The sequence below is a fragment of the Elgaria multicarinata genome, chromosome 1, assembly GCF_023053635.1.
Source record: "Elgaria multicarinata webbii isolate HBS135686 ecotype San Diego chromosome 1, rElgMul1.1.pri, whole genome shotgun sequence".
NCBI lineage: Eukaryota > Metazoa > Chordata > Lepidosauria > Squamata > Anguidae > Elgaria > Elgaria multicarinata.
Genome location: NC_086171.1, coordinates 51,342,249 through 51,362,828, shown reverse-complemented (window position 1 = coordinate 51,362,828; position 20,580 = coordinate 51,342,249). Strand labels below are relative to the sequence as shown.

Here is a 20,580-nt window from a genome sequence, read left to right as displayed (position 1 = left end):
ATCCTATAGGAGTATATTCAGAAATAACGTTGACTTTCAATGGGATTTACTCCATCCCAAGTAAGGGCCCAAACAGAAATTATTTTAAATATGTGTCTAACAGCTATTTATTTTCCTTCATTTTTACTCTAGAATAGGTGCAGGGCCCCAATCTGGTTCAGGGGGACCCAATCCAGATCAGGATGCTAGCATAGTGAGTACAAGGGTTTTTTAGAACCTGATTGGGACCACTGTGCCTACTCTAGAGTAAAAATAGAAAGAAGACATTGAGCATCATCACACGGGGAAAAAATGTGTTTCTTTACCGTCGCTTCTCCGCCCATGTTTTTGTCCCTCATTACTTCCTCTTTCTCAGGGAGAGGAAAGAAGAAGTAACATGCATGTGGCCCATTCAGTGGGCTTTTTTTTTATCGCGCTGCTTCTCCTGCACACAGAAGGAGATCACAGCAAGTTCCGTCTCAAAAATAATTTGGTTTTACTGGGGTCTTTCTTTGTCACACAAAGAAGGCTAAAAGGGGTGGGAGGCACACAGGATGCAGACAACATTGTGAATAGGACCCGTGAAAATCTGTGAGCCCAGTAATGAGTGTGCACCATTGCTGCTAGACATATGTTTAAAGTAACATCTGTTTGGGACCTAAGTGTTCATAGGATTTCAGCCTCAGGCATTTTCTCATGCAAGGTTAACTATATATTTTTTGTGTACACTGGAGGCCATGAAAGCATGTCAACAATTCGAACCAGCTTGTTGGATGGCAGTTTAAAGTGACTGGAAAGCAATAGTACCCTAACACTTATTGTTTGGACAATTGTGACCATTTACACATCTGATTGTGGATAATTTAGCTTAATTCATTGCCTTGGCATAGAGCTGATAGAAACATTTTAAAACTTTCCCCTGTTTGGGTGGATTTGATACAAAAATGGCGGTTTATATTGACTGCACTCAAGAATAAAGCAAATGATTGTGAAACCAGTCAGGAGAAGTTGTTGTGTATTCTTACCTTCTTGAAGCACCTACCCACCTAGTGGGAGCGGGGAGGAAAGGTTTGGGACTGGTATCCAAACTTCTTTAACAGAATGCTCCATTGGCTTTACTAAAGTGTCTATGAGCTTCTGTAAATCACTTATAGGTAAACTGGTGAGACACGTGGCCTCAAAGATGGATCCATCTGGGTTTTGCCCCCCAATGTCCAGGCATACCACCTATTCACCCCCAGGAGCCACTTCCTTAGCTTCATCCCACATACCTGTTTCCCTCGAATTATCCCTACAGTGCTGAGCTGTCGGCGTTGTTGTTATTGCTACCGGGCAGCAAGATCCTTTGCATACCAGGAAGTGGGTTTAAGGGGGAAATGTAAAAAAATCATAAAAAATCAACGGATGACCTAATCCGATTCAAATTTGATATGCTTAAAGCTCTCCTTAATATCTATTACTGTGCCAATTTTGATGCCTTTATCTTTAAAGCTTACTCAGATGTAAGCATTTGTTTAATTTTTCTTCAAATCCTGCTCTTGCGCCCCGCTCGGATGATACACTCGAAAACTAGTATCAAAATACAGCGTGTCTTTTGCTTTTATAGCACAATTAAAGCAGGATGCATGGGAGTACTTCACAATAATAGCAGATTATAAGCTGCAAAACTTCGGAGTCCTTTGCATGCAATTCGCAGTGATTGCACAGTATAACGCTGGTGTGATAAAGCTCCCTATGTTTCAGACACTGAAGGAGCTTCCACATGAGACTTTCAATGTGCAATCACCTTGCCTCATTCACAGAATGCCTGTGTGTGGCAGGGAGGATTATATCTACTTGTAATCCTCCCATGTTTTCCCACTGTGTATTCTACCCTATGACTCCAGGCTTGGCCACATGGCTGACTATTAGAGAAAGATCAGCAGGATTCTGATTCTTCATAGCTCAGAGCAGCCTCCAAGATAACATCTGTACAAAGCTATTGCCAATGAAAGAACAAAGAATCAAACTTCAGCAACGTAATGGTCATTCTAACTTCTGATTAGTAAGAGAAAGAAACCGAAGCCACCTCTGTTCCAGTCACTTGTTCTTGAGATGATGCTAAGCCATGAACTACAAAGGCTGAGCACCAAGAAAAACAGAAGTGAATGGAGAACAGATGCTGTGTCTTGCAGCCATCACATGTTCTCCAGCACTATGACCAGTCCAGTCATGTTCCTCCTCTCCCCCCACACCGCAATTTTCACTTTCTGATCACTTCCTTTCACCACCTTCTATTGCCTTATATTTTTGCAAATGATAGATCATCAAACCACTGCAATCTTGTTTTCAGATTTCCCATTTCATGCCATTTGACATGACAGCCGGAACACGGAGGGCTTGGAGGGCAGTAATTTTTGTGAATTGCCCAGGGAGCTTCAGCTATTGGGGGGGATTCCACACGTCGTACTCAGGCCGCTTCCATCCGCCCCCATTGCACCCCGAAAACGATCGTGTAACTTGCCTGTAAAAGAGACGAGGAAGAGGCGTCCTTGCCGGCGCCGCCACCCACCTCCCTCCTTGCTGGCCGGGACGGAGAGCTCGGCAGAAGAAGGTGGGGTGGAGAGCTTCTTCCGCTCTCCACCCCGCCTTCTTCCGCCGAGCTCTCCGTCCCGGAGGGAGGTGGGTGGCGGCGCCGGCGCCGGCAAGGACGCCTCTTCCTCGTCTCTTTTACAGGCAAGTTACACAATCGTTTTCGGGGTGCAATGGGGGCGGATGGAAGCGGCCTGAGTACGACGTGTGGATGGGCCCCAGGGTGGTATAAAAATGCAATAAATAAATAAATCTTTGGCCTAAACCAATGCAAACATCAGGCCCTTAAGTGCACAATGAAAAGGCCATTGGAACTGATGCATTTGCCACCTTGACAGAAATTTGTGTAAAGGTGCAAGGGGAAACCACTGGGGATGTTAAAATCATTTAATCCTTTCGTGTTAGGAGTTTGCTTTATGGAATGCAGAGTTTCCCAGTACAACGCAAGTTTTGTGGCCCTTTTGCAGGTATAATGAGATGCATTAACACCACCGAATGGTTCACAGACTGCAGGGATGGCTTTAGGTTAGGATTAAGAGCCATCAGCAAAGTGCCCTGTGGTGAGTCCTCTCCTATGATGGCTTAGGAAGGCTTGCTGACCGGCATTTTAAATTTCCCATACCTCTGATGTCGTGTGACTCTGTTTGAACAACAATCACCAACATCTGATCCAATAAGAGAAAGAGAGGGACAGTGTACTGAGTCTGACCACCTGAATTGAAAGCAAGCCACATGTGAGAATGAAACAGAGAAAGGTACCTGGCTGTTTCTTCAAACATGGTTGGTTGTGGAGTAAATGATATAATCACTGTTTACCATGAGCAAGAGAAAGGGTCGTAAGTAGCATTTAGAATATAGGCTGCACATGCTCAGAAGCTTGTGATCAATTTGAAACATAATAGCAAATTTGTAAAACAACAGTTCAGGTTTGTTAAAATGGTGAGTCTGGGCATAGTTCAACCAGTGAGCCAACTAATTATGAAATCTGGAGGCATCACTGCTCACAAGGAAACTGCTTCTGTAAGCAATGGTCCCTGGAACTTCTGATTGCTTGAATGAATGTGGAGTGTGGAGCTGTAGCCATACTTGGCTAATACTGAAAGACTTGGACCTTTGAAACGGCAGGGGTGCTGACAGAAACCGGTAGGTGTGGCACAGCTCTTGTAGTTTCTCGTCCCTTCAGAAACCAGCTATGCTAGGAGGCTAGCTGGAGCTGAAGGAATCCTTTTGTAGGCAAAAAGCTGGCCCAATGGATGCTTTTCTGCAGGCTTTCACCTTTCAGAGATCCGCATAGAGAGAGAGGGGGGGGGGGGAAATGTGAGACCTTTAATTTACAGGCAGAAAGCATTTTGTAGCTGTGAAGGGTTTTTGTAAGGAGATCTATCTCAATTCAATTGAAAGAGCAGCTTATTGGCAGGCAGAACATGGCTCAGCCCTTCTGTACTGGTTTAAATTACACGCAACAAAGTCAACTGAACCCAGGAGCCCTTGCCATGCAGATGTTTGCCTGAGCGCTCTGGTTTTATTTAACGGCGTCTGGGAAGCATGGGCTGTAGATCTTTCTCTAATGGAAGTGTTCATATTTACTGCAAAATAATAAATGCAATCTTAACCACATCCTCCCTAAAGACACACATGCGCACACCCCATACTGCTTCAAATATTTTCCAGTATCGAGCACTCAAGCCATTTCTGGTTAAATGGCATTAAGCCTACCTGGTTCCAACTGTGGCAAGTCAGAACTTTTCTAAACTGCAGGTTTGGCCAGGGAGTAGATCTTTGTCTCCTCACTGCCTTTGAGCATTTATTGCCTAATCTACACTCAGCAGGATATTGCACTATGAAAGCGGGATGAAAACTGTCTATAAAAGGCAGGAGCCACATCAAGCAGGATATAGTGATATGAAAACAATATATGGTATGTGTCAATGGGCCCCAACAGTTGTCAGTGCACTTCAATATCGCTATATATAGTGTGGCTCCTGCCATTTATAGACTGCTTTCATAGTGACATATCCTGCTTGGTGTAGATGAGGCGTATGTTTAGGCGTCATGATTTATTGCTAGACAACGTGGGAGGCTCCTCCCTGGCACTGAAAAACATGTGGGAAGCACACCTCCCCATGCAAACAGAAGATGAAATGTGGGAGCAAATATGGACAAACCCTCCACTTAGAACAATATTGGCCAGCATTCAGGAGGCAGCCCTAAAGGGACTACGCAGATGGCATAAAAGACCCAATCCAACTTTTATGCATAATGAGCTCTGTTTCCCCGTTGTGCTGCTGGTCGATCCAGGCCCCTGTTTACTTTATCCCACTCCTGGCCAGCCTAATGATTGAATTTTGATTGAAATTGGAATATAGACAATGCAAGGCTGTGTCCGATATATTCTTCTTCTTATTATTATTATTATTTATTTATATACCACCATCAATGTACATGGTGCTGTACAGAGTAAAACAATAAATAACAAGACCCTGCCGCATAGGCTTACATTCTAATAAAATCATAATAAAACAATAAGGAGGGGAAGAGAATGCACCAAACAGGCAGTATAAAAGTCAGAACAAAATCAAGTTTTAAAAGCTTTAGGAAAAAGAAAAGTTTTTAGCTGAGCTTTAAAAGCTGCGATTGAACTTGTGAATCTCAGATGTTCTGGAAGAGCGTTCCAGGCGTAAGGGGCAGCCGAAGAAAATGGACGAAGCCGAGCAAGGGAAGTAGAGACCCTTGGGCAGGTGAGAGACATGGCATTAGAGGAGCGAAGAGAAACAACCACCACACTTGTTGCAATGTTGTTAATGTAGCTTTATTTTATTTTGAAATGAAGATTTAAAAAACCATTGCGGTCATTGGACACAATTCTAGGATATTTCTTCACCTAGTATGGTCTCCATGACCATCAGTCCCTTTCCTGATCACTGCTGCCTCAGCTACAGGTGAAAATAGCCAATAAGCAATGGGGGAGACATAGCTGAACTGAGGGGAGAGCACAGCCCCCTTTTAGGCATTCTAAATATGGGTAAAATAAACACACATGGAAGGGAAGTGAGGATGTGCATGCTAGTTCCACCACCCCCTCCACTGCCATTTTCACTTCCCCCTACATATGGAGGGTGACCCTCTGAAGGGGAAAGCCTCTTCTATCCATGGAGGCCAGTGAAGCCTGGTGGCTCTGATGTCGGTAGGGTGGTGAATCCATTCTGGGTTTCAGTCAGAACCGATCAGAATGCTAAAGGAGCTTTCTAAGGTAGCTTTGCAGGATTCACTGCCTCACTGACATCGGAGCCATCGGCCTTCACTGATGGACGCTCTTCTTGTGATTTCAAATTCTGGAAAATCAGGGACAGACTCCATGGATAGAAGAGGTCATTCTCCAGATGTAGAGGGCAACTGAAAGGCATGAGAGGGGCGGGGCTAGCATGATCTTCCCTGCATCCCCACCTTGCACATTTACTTTACCCATATTCAGAACACCAGAATCGGGCTCAGCTAATGGTGATAACTTTCTATCTGTTTTTATTTCAACTTTTCAACCAAAGAGCAAGCCTAAGAGGTATGTTAAGCCCAAAGCTAGTGACTGGGTCAAGATCCCCAGGTAAACTATGTGGTGGAGCAGGGAGGGTTGGACTTGGACTCCCCAGTCCAAGTCCAACATTCTAACCACTCTGCCACACTGATAGTGGTGAAAAAGTTTAGACCAGCTCTAGTGTACATATATTGGACTCTCTTGAGTCCATAATTTATATTTGACTAAAGACTCACCCAAGCAATCATTTTCCCAGTTCCTGGTTGGGTGTCGTCTTGCACAACTGGGAGTGCATCCCAGGCAGAGACAAATTACTCCCCCAGTATGTATGGGAAGCTGACTCTGCAGTGCTCCATGGTCTCACACTTGTTTCTGTAACTTGGGACAGATCTACACCTTGAGTTTCTCCAGAGGGGGAGGGCAATCCTGTTCCCTTGCCATGGCTCTACTTCCTGCTTCTCTTCCGCATTTGCAACGAACTGTAGTTACACAAAGAAGAGAGCAGCAACCACGTGGTCTGTACAGCTCAATGCAGTTGAACGGGACAGCTCATTTTATAGCACAACTTTGCCTGCGCATGGAAGGAAAACCCTCCAAATATTGATATATCCCAGAAGTCGGGTTTTCTGAGGTTTAGTTTTAGCATTAAAACTGGAAAATAGAGCGGGAGATGCACAGGAGGCTGATGACATTGTCAGAATGGCCCACAAACATCTGTGAGTGGCCAGTCACGAGTGTGCTATAAAACACTGTTATGTTGTCTCATCATTATGCTGCGTATTGATCCAAGTCTATCTGACCACACAGAGCGCAATCCACTAGGAATATTTCTGCCTCCCAAGCCCCATGGAAATGAATAACTCTTGTGCCCTTCTTGTCTGTTTCTAATGCAGTTCTCAAAAGAGGAGTTCCTGGTGGATCATGCTCACAGATGATTGAAACCAGTTACTATTTAACTAGACAAACCCTGGTAAAGGATACTTAGTTGTTCGTGTAAGGCGATGTGTTATCGTTAATCAAATATATAGTATAACTGGAGCATCTCACTCCTGAGAACGAGGATTGATTTGACACAGTGCTAATACGATACGATGTAAAACCGATGGTATAATTTTGTACAGTATTAGATTAGGGCAAAGCAGCCAGGTTCCCAATCTAATTATGGCTGCAGAGCTGATGGAAAAACTTGTATACTCTGCCACCGCCTTGACAAATGCTTTATGATAATCCACTTATATTGAAATTATCCCAGGAAAACAGCAAGACTGTGTTTGATCTTCTGGCCCCCATCCAGGGCTGTCAGTGGGTTTATATGATGCTCCTAAATTGAAAAATGAGCTTCTTCTTGTTCTAACATGGGGCGAATGTGTTGTGGACAATTGGGAATTTGATGATGCTCCCGTGGTACACTGCGTAGGAACTTTGAAGATAGCCCCTTAGAAGCAAAGGAATTGCCTTTTATCTCATTTCACTTTCTATTCTGGTTGCTAGCAGTTTCAGTTTTGCCCAGGCAGCAACCAGTAAAATTCAGAGCCTCTTACAGCAGGGTCGATAGAAATATTACTGTTCTGGATGGAAATCGCCACCCAAAAAAGGAAAGAAAAAGCATTCTCAGGAACATTGAGCTTTCCCAAGGATTATGAAATACAGGATTTGTGCTCAGTTGATCAGCAGCGATAGATTAAAAAGTGGGAGGTGATACTTTCAATCAATCCCATCATCTGTGTATCAGCCAGTTCCAATAATTATATGTTTCTGGACCTCTCTGCACAAACAGCTCCTGACATGATTAAATGTGTGTTTCTGGATGGTGCTATTTCAGACTGCAGCTGGGAGACTGTATGATTGAATGCTCCTGTGTTTTTCTTCTTTTTAAAAAAGCAACGATTTCCTGCAAATACCATACTCTCGTGTCAGCCAAACGGGTCTTCACTAGTTATGTATGTGTAGGGATTTCTGAGGGAGCAGGGTGGGGAGTATTCCAATGTACAACATCCCATCTGTAATGTGAAGTGGTACAGTCCAAGAACAATTTTACCACATGACCACCAGCTTGCATGTTCTGGATGGTCATGTTCTAACCATGGCAGAGAAACCAGAGTGAAGGACAGCTAGTACTGGCTCAGGGTGTGTGTGTTAGGTGGGGTGAGGGAGATGGCTAGCTTGCTTTATTGCATGCAAAGAAAGACAGACTGACATGCTCATAGTAGGAAATCCCACCACCACTGCTACAAGGAAAAGACAATTTGACTTAGGGGAGATAATGGCCCTTTCTACAGCTAAGGGTTATCCCAGGAAAATGGAGGGATCGTCCCTGCCTGCTCCCAGGATCCCCTGTGTGTTATTTGCATGCACAGGGATGATCCCGGGACGATCCTGAGGAAAAGGGCAGGTGTAGAAACAGCCAATGATGTGAATGATTGAATTGAAGGGGGCATTTATTGAAGGGAAATTGATGTTGGAACAGGATCCAGATCATCTGGGAGTAAATTAATTGAATAAGATGACAGATTTGGGTGACCTGGGGTGGGGTACACATTAATTTAGGAATTGGGATGGATGATTTGGCTAGAAAGTCAATTGTTCTATCTTCCTGGAAATTTAAATTCTAGTAATTATTTGGCATATAAACACATATACATTAGTGTATGCAAATTCTATGCAAACTGTCATTCTCGTTTGTCCTCTCTTTTGATGGGGCAGGCCCTCTTTTTTGGCTACATGTAACTGGCCAACGTACCTTTCGCTCGTAGAAAGCTACAGGATGGACCAAGACTTTGCTGAACTTGGTGATCAGGTGATGGGGATTCTGGATTAATTAACTAAGGGGACCATGGCTCAGTTACAGAGCACAGGCCTTGCATGCAGAAGGTCTCAGGTTTAATCAACACATCTGCAGGGGAAATGTTCAGGTAACAGGTGACATGAAAGAGCTCTGTCGGAGACCTTGGACTGCCATAACGCTAGGCTAATGGGGCAAATAGTCTTCTATGGTTCCCCTTCCTATGGTTCAACAGCAGGGATGGCTGGTGGCTCCGACATCAGTGGGACAGTGAATCTGCTCCAAGTTCCAGTCATTTTTGCACCCTGGATAGCTCCTTTAGCGTTCTAATGGGTTCTGAATGGAACCTGGAGATTTGGCCTTAGCTAGATGGGGCGAAATCCCAGGGCGATCCCCGGGATCGTCCCTGTGCATTCACATGATCCACAGGGGATCCCAGGATCAAGGAAGGATGATCCCTCCCTTGCCTCGGGATCGCGCCCTACCTTTTGAGCCCAATTTTTGCGCGGTCCTGGGCTGAGCCCGAGATCGCAGAATGTGTGGCCAGGCGTCATGATTTGTATTGGTTCCTCGCATGGAGTCAGGACCTGCGCATGGGGCGCAGAGCTCCTCAGGAGCACTGCGCCCATCGGGGGTGGGGTGGGGTGAGGGAGAAAATATTTTTTAAAAAACCTTACCTTTTGCACATGAGCACTTGTGCGCATCTTCCCCTTTAAAAAAAAATGGCGGGCGCAACACCTCTCCCTCTGAAGTTGTCGCACGCCGCGTGTAAAGAGAGGGGGATCTCGCAATAAAAACATTGCTATGTCTTCACCCCTCTGTCGCGCAATAACAGGTAGGTCTAGCTAAGGCCTTGAAGCTTGGATAGCTCCCTTAGAGTTCTGACTGTTCTCACTGAAACCCCGAGCATATGCACTGTTCCACTCTGCCCTCCATCATTTGAACACAAGTATGAACAGTAGAAAAGAGATGATACCTCACCCAGCCCTGAAAATGTCACACTCTTTTATTATTATTTATTATTTGATAAATGCATATAGCATTTATCATGTCGGTGTTTTTTTTTTTAAAAAAAATAATCTCTAAGTGGTTTTAAAGCAGCCATTTGCATAAAAGCTTATTTCTTATCTCTAGTCTGCTTCACACATTGGGTGGAATCCAATGGGGGGCTTACACCCCCGCCGATTCCTTTATGAGCCACTGATTCCCTTGCCTAAGCAGGGGCTCCCGTCGATTCCATTCTGCAAGCAGGATCCACTGCTTACATAAGGGAGATTTACTGCCTCCTAGGGGAAGCTCTGAAATGAGCATTTTTTGCCTTGTTTCAGGTTGCCTCAGAAGTGCTAAATTGCCATTGTGCAAGTAGCGGGGGCTGTTTGAGCAATGGAATTGGCAGGGCGGAAAAGAATCGGCGGGGGTCCTGTGGAATTCTTCCCTTTACACCTTAATGAGTAGATGCATGCATTAAGCCTCCTGTACAGAGACACAAGCTCTGGGTGGCCTTCGGTTCCAACAGCGAGTACAAATGGCCATCGCTGAAGGGTCTTCTCCCAGTTCTCACCTTGCCCTGTGCTCGTGACAAGAATAGAGACTTGACTGCTGCCATATCCTCCTCCTCACCACAGCATCTCGCTTTTCCCTGCCAGAAAACAAGGGAATCCCTGCCTAGCTGCTTTCCTTGTTCCATCTGGCAGTAGCTGCGCATACCTATAGTTGGGAAAGGGGAGGGTGTGGGTGATTTGCCATTTGTCTCTTTAGGAGTAGAGACAATGATGGCAGTTGCCTCTTTCGGCGAGGTTCATCTGGCCCCAGAACTTATGTATTTTTAGGCGCCTGGAGAAGAGCTTTTCATTTTCCCAGGCTTTTTAATTTCCGAATGAGCTTTTCATTCTTGCTCTGATTGCATTTAGCACTGCCTTTAAATGGTTTTATTGTTGTTGCTGTCTCAGTTGCTTTTGTTGTTTCATTGATGTGCTTTCACTAGACTGTTATAAACCTCGGTGAACTTTTTTTAGATTGAAAGACACAGAATAGAAATGTTTTAAATAAGCAGGCCCAGCTCACAAAGGCCCATCCCTGACCCTGCCAACACTGCAGGAGCTGGCGGTTCTGAATGGGAGCAGAGTCAGTGCTCAGTGCTGCTCTGTGCCAGGCACCCACCATCTTAGATGACACCAATGATGCTAGGCTTTGCACTTGGAGCAATCTAAAATGGCTGGTGGTCAGGGTGGAGCAAAGCTGGCCCCTCACATTCAGAACCGTCACTACCCACCACCAACACACTCACCCATTCTTACTTGGGAGCGGTGCACGTGAATGGGAACCAATGTCAGGCATTGCATTTGAGATCATCTAATATGACAGACAACATGGAGCTGAATACCAGCTCAGCTCCCAATCAGAAGTACTGCTGTCACTGCAATTTGTCCAATCCATAGGATGAGGTGAGTCAGTCGGAGCAGCAGGCTGAGGCCTTCGTGGCGGTAGCAGCAGCAGCAGTGAAGGTGGGCTCCAGTTGCACCAACACCAGGGGAGGGGGCATCAGCAACGCCATGCACCAGGCCCCCCTGATGTCTGGAACTGTGCCTGTAAATAAATATATCTTAAAGCACAGGTGCAGAACGTCAGGCCTAGAGGCCAAATACAACCCTGCAGGAGTTCCAATCCAGGTCTATGAGGTACTCCAGATTGACACGCCCCTGGCCCTGGCCCTGATCACCACTCATTCGGTGGCTTCCTGATTTGGGGGAGATTCCCTCCCCTTCTAAAAGGTTGAAATTCCTCTCTTACAGCTTACTGTCAACAAGAGCTTTAAGATAAAATATGTCGGTATTTTGGGCCCTGCCCCATTTGCCTTTGGTCATATTCACCACTGGAATATGGGCTCCGAGAGTTTCTCTGTCAAGGAATTTGAAGAAGGTTCAAGAGACAAGTGATGGGCCTTTCACAACTGACCCACCATGCACTTATTTTGCATCACAATATTCTGTTTCTTTTAAGAGCTGAGCACAAAATATTCAGAAAACAGTTCTTTTCCTCCCTGCCCCCTGAAAAGGAATTGTACTGTGCAGAATGTTCTCTGGATATTCTCCACCATTTTTGCTTCCGCTCCCATTTCCCCAACACTACCCACCCCCACCCCCAAGCCCCAACACAATGTATTGCCTAGGATGCAAAATAGTACCAAGGCATCCAACACAGTTGCTGCAGCTGTAGTAGCACCCAAAAATCCTTGGGGGGGGGGGGGGAAGAGGTTGTGCTGCCACCACTGCCAAGAATGGTGAACTGTTAGAGAATTTTTCTTCTCCCTAGAGAAATTCAGTGAAATGGTTCTCTCGTTCCTCTGCTCACAAATAGAGAATGTTCAAGTCCAGATTTTTTTTTTGGGGGGGGGGGTGAGGACCTACTCCATATCTTTTAATTCTGTGGTATTTACATTCCAAAGTCAACATAGGGTTCTAACCAACCTAGAAATATTACAGGCCTCAGTGTTGGCCCACTAGCACAGCCAGTGCAAGCAGCAACACCTAGTCTGAGTTGCAGAATGCCTTGTGGAACAGCTTGTGGAATGGCTTGCCAAAGTGGAATCAAGGTATCAGCTATGACACTTGCTCAAGATGTAAATGGAGTTCCTGCAAGCAGTAGAAGCCTGGTGCTAGTGGAATTACACTATTGGATACAACTTGTGTTCAGTGGTGTAGTGGTAAATTTTGAAGCGCACACTCTAGTCATGACAGTCCCCATAGCCACACACCCCAAGGAGAGTCCAAAAGTTCCATCACTGTTACAAATCAACAAACAGTTCAATTTTTTCTCCACCAGGAGCAGGCCTTTAGTAAAGCTAATGGTTCTTATTGACCATTCAAAACCAGGCCACCACAAGATACTTTGCATGGCAACAGGATACAGCATATTGTTAGGAAAATTCATTCCCCACCCCACAGCTCCTGCAAGAATTGCAGCTAAGTTCAGAAGGAACAGGGAATTCTATTAGATTGTAAGCCTATGCAGCAGGGTCTTGCTATTTACTGTGTAATCTGTACAGCACCATGTACATTGATGGTGCTATATAAATAATAATAATAATAATAATAATAATAATAATAATAATAATAATAATAATAATAATTCTGAAGTGGGTGACAGATGACATCAGTGTCCCTTCTAATAAAAAAAGTGACAGTGCTGTGTCCCTGTGAATCCTGGCTCCACTGCCCACATTTCCCACATCTGGTTTAAGACAACACTTATTTAAAACCGTGCCATTTTGTGGAATCAACCATTCCAGCTCTCACATTCTATATTTGAGTTGTATACAGAACTTGCGCCACCAAAACCTGAGGATTTATCACTGAAATTCAAGCCTCACTCAGTGGGAACCTTGGAAATCACATTTTAAACTGGATATGTACAGGATTGGCAGCTTCTGTTCAATTTTGGCTCCTACTCTAATTGTGAGATTCAGGCAGAAAAAAAGCCAATAGCATCATTTTCAGATGACAAAATGCTTTGTTTTTTAAAGGTAAATCTGCAGCTAAATAAATCATTTTGTCATCTGAACATGAAGCCACTAGCTTATTTCCCCCCACAATTCTCACTATAGAATAAGAGCCAAAGTCCAATAAAATAATTGTAAGCATTCCCATTGACTTAGACCTGGCTTTAAACTCGGGATGTTTAGATTTTGTTAAATCTTTTTAATCTTTTGTTGCATTGTCCAATCATTGATGGAATCATGTGGGTTGTTGTTGTTTTTTAGAATGAATAAGAATTTTGCTCCACTTGCACAAGTGCACATTAGTGCAAATTAGCAGTAATGTGCATTACTGCAAGTGTGGATTTGCACAAATCTGCCCCAAAGGTTTAAAAAATGGTTTCCAAGTCAGCATGACTTGGGAAAAGCCAGTCTGCTGTGGAATCTGCAAGTCAGATTCATAGAAATCTGAATCCATTTGAATCTGTTGCAGATTTCTCCAATATCCCTACTTTATTTTCATTTTTTTAAATTTTTTTTATTTTCTACAATACTTAAACATACACAATAACAGTTAACAAGAAAAACAACACACTACATAAATGTTGAATACATAATATCTTATCTAAGTAACATAGTCAAACTTAACATACAAGTGCACCCCCCACCTCGGGATCTCATTCCTGATTCCAGAATCTCATACTTTCTTCTGCTGGTGGTTTCCCACTTCCCTTAGAAAACACAAATATTAGGAACTGTTTCCAGATTCCTTCAAAATCATTTGTTTTAGCTATACCTCTTCTCCATTTAATATTACATGTCAATTTATCATTAATAGCTATATCCCATACTTCTTTATACCATTCTTCAATAGAATATTCCCCTTGAATCTTCCAGTTCCTAGCTACAATCAATCTTGCAGCAGTCAGCAAATTCGTTATCAGTTCCTTAATTTCTTTTTTACATTTTAAATCTTCAAATAGTGACAGTAATGCAACTTTTGGTGTTCGTTCTATCTTCATTCCCACAATTTCTTCAATCTCCAAAAACACCATCTTCCAAAATTTTTGTACATAGTTGCATTCCCACCACATATGTAAATACGTTCCTTTTCCCCCACATCCTCTCCAACAATTTGCTGATTGCTGATTATTTATCTTGTTTAATCTAACTGGAGTTAGGTACCACCTCCACAATATCCCTACTTTAAACCAGGGGTGCTGAACTAGTTCCAGGTAGGGGGATGGATTGCCCTCCTCCAGGCACTCCGGGGACTGGAGGACATCACTGGGCATGGGCATGCTCACTGATGTCGTGGCCCTACCCATTTTACCTTTCTCCTTACTGATAGAGGCATGGAGAAAGGGACTCGGCCAGCCCTGGGAGGAGCAGCCACTCTTCCTGGCATTGGCCAAGTTCCCAGCTTTACATGGCGCACTGTGTCCCCATGGGGTAGGATCACACCATGCCAAAGGACTCAGCCAAGACTGGGAAGCGCGGCCACTCCTCCCCAGTAAGTCTCCAGCTTCAGGCATCATGAAAGGGCTCAAGTAATGCTACTAGGAGGAGTGGGCAGTCTTCCCTGGGCTGGCCACTTGCCACTTGCATGCCTGCTGTGATCTCTGGTCTGAGATCAGAGATGGTTGTATCCAATCAGAGAAGCAGCATAAAGTACAAAACCCTTTATTTAAAAGTAGAAATAACAAAGGCAGCAGAACTAGCAGCAACGCTTAGATCAGAGACACCATTGCTACTTCCTATTTTCTTTTATAGGCTGCCTCCCTTCAGCTGGATTTAATTCCAGTTCTCTTAAAGGTACAAAGAGTGCTAACAGCAGGGATTTCTCCTGGAGGTGGGGCTTCGAGGCCAAGTCCCGCCCCCTCGAGGAACCCAAAGAGGCTCCGCAGGCTGGCCGTGGGACCACCATAGGTCAGATGACACCTGCAGGCTGATCGTTTCACATCCCTCCAGATTTAAACATGCAAATATATTTTATTTATTTATTTATTGCATTTTTATACTGCCCAATAGCCAAAGCTCCCTGAGTGGTAAATATATACACCATATGTTTTCACCAAGGTCAGGCTACAGACAAGTCCATTTTCAACAGCAGTACTTAGAAGGCTGTCTGGGATGAGACAGCTAATATCAAGTAACTTTACAGTTTGTAGACATCTGAATTGTTGGATTGTCTAGATTTTTACCAAGCATCACTTATCAAAATGCTGTTCAGCTAGTTATAACTGGCATTGTATAGCAGAGGTGACGTATTGACAAATATTTCCAGAATTATAAACAATGTTTCATCTGATAAAGTAAAGCATGTATGTTTTGTTTTCCTGTCATAGTTTCATATATATAAATTTTCTTTCTCTTTCACAGTATTCCACCACGTAAAGCTTCTTATTTATATGGGGGGGGGATTAAAAAATTTAAAATAGCAATGTATTAATTGAAGGAGAAGCTGCAACTTTAGGATTGAGGAAATTTTTCAAAATTTAGCATAATGCTTTTCAGTTGGCATAAAAATCAGACTTGTCCTAATACAGGTCTTGTGTTACTGGCTCTGGAGCAAAAAACCCAGCTTGCAGTACTTTTGAGAGGATTTAGACTACACAACACTTCCTTTATATAATAATAATAATAATAATAATAATAATAATAATAATAATAATAATATGTGCCTCCAGAGGTTCATTGGCATAATCTCTCTCTAACATTTATAGGATGTGAAATAGTGGGAACTGTATCTGTCTTTATAATTCAGCGCACTGGAAGGTTTTGAAATGCATCACTCTTGTAAATGTGTCTGTAAGTATGATAGGCAACCAAGTTAATCCTGATATATGGAACTTTGAGTTATATTTCTTTCTGGATGAAAACCAGCTGATATCAACAACAACTTCCATAGTGATATGGAAAACAGAACCATTTTTATTTGTAGCTTGTTAAAACAAGACGATGGTATACATTTTCCCTTTTTTAATTTAATTTATTTTTTATAAAGACATTCTAGAAGTTAGAAACATGAAAACAGTCAGGGAAATACGTCTTATTTTGATCGACATATACGTTCTCCTAGGGTCTCCTTTATTTGTTACGGTTGTTGAGGAGCGTTTGTGCCACTGGGATCTATAACGCCAGGCCATTCTTCCATTTGAGCGACATGTTTAAGAGATGTCACACTGGATTAGATCAATGGCCCACCTACAGCTATACTCTGATCTCTCAGAGCGCCCATAACAGATGTTTTAAAAAGGTATACTACCCTCCTCTCTGTGCCCCCAAAGGGAAAAGTTGTCTAGTGACCTTTGTGGTAACTAGGGCACTGATTCAAAGCTTTGCAGAGCTTCAAGACACGCATAGCTGATCCAGAGCTTGGTGGGTGCTCTGATGTACAAACAGATTTCCCTGTTCACATCTGAGATCCTTCACATGAAAAGAAATGATGTCTCAAAGTAAAAGACTTCAACCAGTGAAGGGGCAATCCCTTTCTGCTCTAAATTGGGAGGTAGTTGGCACACACAATGAAAAGTCTGTGGATGCAGCAGAATCTCAGGATTAGGGCATACAACCCTGAGTTTTCATACTCAGCCAAAGTTATTGAAAGTAGTGTCAGCATTACCATAACTCCTTCAGCTGCCATAACAATTTGCGCTGTGCACAGACCCCCTGATCCACTTTGGATCCCGATCCGCAACTTCCAGATCGGGTCTGCTCCGTGCCGATTCACCAGTGGTCCGCTTCGCTGTGGAGCTCCGGATCCGAATCGGAGCTCCGGATCCGAATTGGAGCTCCGCAGCATCGGTGCTGGCAGCACCAGGTAAGGCCCCCTCCCTCCTCCCCCCTTACCTGCGTCCATCCGCGGTCCGGCAGCCTGGTCTTCCGGTTTGAGTCCTCTGGCTCAGTTGAAGCCGCTGCTGGACCATGGACGGACGCAGGTAAGACCCTTCCCCCCTGCCCCTTTACCTGGCTCCGCCGCCGTTGCTGCACGGGCAGCAGCAGCAGGGCCAGGTAACCCCCCCCCCCCTCACACACATGACTTACCTGGTCCATCAGGGCCCGTTGCTGGCTTCACTAGAATCCGAGGCTCAATCCAGAACTGTAGGCCCCGCTTGGGGCCTGCACTTCTGGGTTGAGCCGTGGGCTCTAGTGAAGCCGGCGACGGGCCACGACGGACCAGGTAAGACCACCCCTCCCCCTGCTCTCAGGTTTCAGGTTTGCCCCCTCCCCTTGCTTTCAGGTTTGCCCTTTTATTACTTCATGTTAGTGCAGCAGTAGAATTATGATTTTTGGCCTGTTAATTGACATTTGTGTACCCTCTCTTAATGACCCCTTAATGTCAGCTCCAATTCCTGTGGGGAGGGGGGTAATTACCAATACTCCTTCATCCCATGAAGCTGATTGGTGCGAGATTCAGGACAGAAAAAAGGAAGGACTTCTTCACACAACACATAGTTAAACTATGAAATTCATTTCCACAAGATGGCTACCAATTCTGATCTTATATGGGATTGGACAACTTCATGAAGAATAATGCTATTGATAGTTACTAGTACTGGTGGCTATTTGTCACCTCAGTATCAGAGGCAGTGTGCCTATATACACCAGTTGCTGGGGAACATGGGTGGGAGCATGTTGTTGCACTCATGTCCTGCTTGTGGGTTCCTGTGGGCAGCTGTTTGGCCACTGATGTAAACAGAATACTGGACTAAATGGACTCATGGTCTGATACAGCATAACTCTTCTGATGTTCTTATGTCCTCACATTATTTTTTGCCTTTTCACTTTTTAGATAGAAAAATAACACTGTTTCCCCGTTTTTTAAAAAAGAAGAAGAAAAGAGAGACCATTGGTAATTTAAGCAACAATGAGCAATTAAGAGAAGCTATATGGGGCAATTATCAGTAATCTCACTGCTGTGTTCAATAAGATTCAATAAAAGGGCAGAACATGCAAGGAAGAAGCTTTTAATTAACTTTTGCTGAATGGGATTAACTCATGAGTAAATATTATAGAAATGTCTTGCCGATGAGGAAGAATGTTAGTGCTCTATTAAGTGTCAAGGAAAACTACTGTTTTAATCCTGCTTTCAGCCTATTGGAGAAAAACAATGCCTCAGCTGTGATAAAGGATTCCAGCATAGAAACAACTTTAATCCCAGACAACTAAAGCCTGCTGTCCCGGTTTTGTTAGGAAAAGTACCAGATGTGTTTGTATATCTCAACATTTTGAAAAATTTCACTGCATCCCTGCTTTGGAGCATTCTATAAATCAGTGTTCATCATATGCTTAGTGAAGTTATTTGCCCATGGTTCATTAAATTCAGATTTCAAGTAATCAAGTTTCATAGGTTTGCCAATTTCCTGTCAATTTTTCTTACAGTAATAAATCATACTCCATGGTGTTATGTTTGTCACACAATGGGTTGTATCCAGAATTAATCATACTTAGACTAGACCCACTGAAGTAAATTTGTCTCAGGTTAGCCATGACTGGTTTCAATGGGTCTATGATGAAGTCTGGATCCAACCCAATGAGATCTTGCATAAAAAGCATGCGGGGTGACAAGTACAGCATGTAATTAGATCTACCATTCTTCTTATTTAAAAGATGAGTTTGAATTTGTTATCCCAAAATGAAAAAAAAGAAAGGTGTTGATGTTATCTGATATGAATTGCCCTTCTACAAACTTCAAATATAAGACCAAAGATCTTGGAAAAGGGTAATTTGAATTAACCCTAGTCAGTTAATTCCCATGAATGTTTCAGGGACATTTCTCTGTTTGTATAGTATCCCCTTAGAAGAAATGACTCTGGAGAAAGCTTGCTTCATTTCACATGGCTTCCTCAAGAAAAAGAAGTCAAGCAACATTAGCTATAATGTTTTCCCCAACCTGCTATGAATTTTTCTTATTTTTCTCCCTTTGTCTTGCTTACTGTAGAATGAAATTGCTAGAGCTATACTCTCTGCAGCTTGGCTGTTCTGGGGTCACCAGAGGGTTAGGCATTAGATCATACTTTTCTCTGTTGAGTCAGCAGAGCATGAGACCAGGCGGACACTCTTGTCTCATGTAATTTCATTCCTCTTCCTCACCCTGCTGCATCCGGTACTAAGCTTCGGAATTGTCAACTCTACTTTATTTATTTATTTATTTATTTATTGCATTTCTATACCGCCCAATAGCCGGAGCTCTCTGGGCGGTTCACAAAATTTAAAAACATTCAAAGTATAAAACAACAGTATTTCTTGTACAACAGTACAACAAAGTACAACAGTACTTTGCATTTAAATACATGATGGGTGGGAAATCTCAGGTCCATGGACCAAATCCCTCCCTCCTGGAGTCCCAATCTGGCCCTTTGGTGTTCCCCACTTGGCCACGCCTCTTTTCCCTTTCCCCTGACTGTCATGCCCCTACCTTAGGGATCCCTTCCCTGAGGCTATGGGTATGATTTCAGTAAACAAGAGGGGGTTGATCCTTTCACTTCAAACCTTGTCCCTTATACACCTTCAAGCCCAGTTCAAGGAAATACTGCTTTTCCTACCAGACTTTGACCACTCTCAATACCACCGCCACCATACATTCCGAACAACATACTTATTGTCTCACTTTGACTATCTTAAATGATAAATACCACACTGAAAGATGAACAAAATAAATGATTATTTATTAATAACACTTTAAAACAGTAGATAAGATGCATTTGTGTGTGCTCAATAAAGCCCTGAAGTTATTGTTTCCTTTTTATAATACCTATCCTATTCTTCACTCCTTCCTCAGCCTCTAGCCCCCAAATAGCAAACAACTCACCCTGCACTCTCTAATACTAAGGGCATGTCTAAACCTAAGGGTATAGAGGGAGGGAGGGAGGAAAGAGGATCGTGAACTTACTTGCTTCTGCAATCTTCCCCCAGCGTCTTGACAGCCACGCGACATCCCGGAAGGGAAGAGGGACGTCATGGCTGCTTTTTTTTTAAGAAGAGCCCTGCACGCACTGAAAAAGTAAGTAAAAAACACAATCAGCCAATCAGCCAACCCCCCACCATTCTAGGGATGGTGAAATTGCTTCCATCTTACCCCCATGGGCACGGAGTTCTCCGTGAACTTGTTCCACCCCCTTTTAAAGTATGTGGCCACAAGGGGTAGCAGAAATGTCCATATATTAATTCAGTGTTATTATGTGTGTTGCCATTAACAGGCAATGTTTTTTTGTCTGTCCTGAATCTACTGCCAATCAATTT

The 20,580-nt window shown here is 43.6% G+C and overlaps 1 long non-coding RNA gene across 1 annotated transcript in view; it reads right to left on the bottom strand.

Annotated features, from left to right (window-relative positions):
- Positions 1-20,313, bottom strand: part of LOC134413579 (uncharacterized) — a 34,302-nt gene extending 13,989 nt beyond the window's left edge. Inside the window, exon 1 of the long non-coding RNA XR_010026550.1 lies at positions 20,231-20,313. This is a non-coding gene — a long non-coding RNA (uncharacterized LOC134413579). The remainder of the gene's footprint in view (positions 1-20,230) is intronic.
- Positions 20,314-20,580: the final 267 nt, after the last annotated feature.